Raw genomic sequence first — 1,829 nt, forward strand, 5'->3', positions numbered from 1 at the left:
CTCCATCTGCTGTTGCAGAATCCCTCCCTTTCAACAAGCAGAGGACCAAGTCAGAGCTTCTCAGGCAGCTCCAGCAGCTTGAGAAAGATGTGAGGTCATAGATAGATGGAAAGAGATCTAAAATTAATGTCAGGAACATAAAATCAGATATGAAAGTTGCCAGATTTGCTACAGCTAGAGTTAGTACAAGACCAGAGCATCAGATTCAGTTTGATGAAGGATTGGACAGGAAAGGAGAGGAGAGGACAGCTGATCTTAGAAAACATCTTAGGACAAATACATTCAAGGGGAAGAGACTTAATATTTTTGACACTAAGGCAGTTACTGAAGAAGCACCTGAACCAGAGACATCACCTTCACTTTGGGATGTGGAATTTGCTAAGGAGGTTGCCAGAGTCAATGAACAGCTTATTCTGAATGGGTTTGAAGAGATGATCCAGTGAACAAAAGAAGGGAAGCTGTGGGAGTTCCCAATTACCAATGAAGCAGGTTTTGGTGATGATCGTTCAGAATTTCATGAACATGTATTTCCAAAACAAGAACCAATTTGTCACTTCATGGAGTTGGTGGCTTGTGGCCTTTCCAAAAAGCCATATCTAAGTGTTAAACAGAAGGTCAAGCACATAGAGTGGTTCAGGATTTATTTTAATTAAAAAAAGGACATTCTAAAGAAAAGAGACAAGCAGTTCAATTGAAGACCATGGAAATTTTTATACCAAATTGCTGCAATGAAAATAAAATAATTTTGCTAGTTTTCATATAAATAAAAAATAAATAGAGAAAATAATATTATACAAATAGAATGAAATACGGTGAAATAAACAAACAAACAAACAAACAAAACAAGGCAGGCCAGCAGGTGACTTAAAAGTGAAAGCACTGGAACCTACATAGGTAGCTCAGGTTGGAGTCCCAGACCCAGTGGCTTGAAAATCATGCTGGGTGTGTGTGTAAAATCATGCTGGGTGCGTGTGTGTAGATGCCCAAAACCTCAAGATGAGAATGGCAGAGCAAAGACTGCAGTGTAGCCATCACCCCCAAGGACTGATTTCTCATTCTCTTTCTCTGTCTCTCTCCATTAAGCACATACAGAAAAAGCCAATGTAAATTAAGAAGAAATTAATATGATACATAAAAATAAAAATTCATGAAAATAAGACACACTAACTGAAATAAAATTTTTATATTATATGCAGAGGAAATAATACCAGGAGCAGGGATGAACAAAGTAATCAGAGAATAGGCTAATTGGAAAGTAGTACTAAGAAAATTGCCAACAAAACAGAAGAGAGTGAGAAAGTAAAAGAACAAAAGTAACTTTAAAAATTGATGCTATTGGGGCTAGCAGGTGGTATGATGGTTAAGATGCTGGGTTCCCACATACTTGACTGTGGTTCAAGTCCTGGACAGGATAGCTTAAAAATTATGCTGGGCACATGTGTATGTGTGTGTGTATAAAGTACCAGGAGAAGAATAAAAGAGAAGGGATTGTGACATAGCATTCTCCCCTGGGAGGGGATTTCTCACTTTCCCTCTCACTATCTTGCTCTCTTTGGTGAGTGCATGTGCCCTACAGTAAAACCGAAAAAAACACAAACGAACAAACAAAAAACCCCATTATTTTGAGTAGTCACAACCACTAAACATTCCAAAAGGAAAACACACTGAATGAAAGAAACTATAAATTGGAAAAATAGTGACGGATAAATTTCCAAACTAGAGCCCAGTGTTTGCTTTCTTCTCACTTTAAAATGTCCAGTGAGTCCTTAGTAAATAATAATAATAAAATAATCTGGTTTTAAGTGTTCTGTGGTCAGTATGAAGACTAA

The 1,829-nt window shown here is 37.5% G+C and overlaps 1 pseudogene; it reads left to right on the plus strand.

Annotated features, from left to right (window-relative positions):
- Positions 1 to 695, plus strand: part of LOC102496724 (28S ribosomal protein S31, mitochondrial-like) — a 3,733-nt pseudogene extending 3,038 nt beyond the window's left edge.
- The last annotated feature ends 1,134 nt before the right edge of the window (positions 696 to 1,829 follow it).

This window comes from Tupaia chinensis, unplaced genomic scaffold (genome assembly GCF_000334495.1).
Source record: "Tupaia chinensis unplaced genomic scaffold, TupChi_1.0 Scaffold146160_1, whole genome shotgun sequence".
Classification (NCBI taxonomy): Eukaryota; Metazoa; Chordata; class Mammalia; order Scandentia; family Tupaiidae; genus Tupaia; species Tupaia belangeri.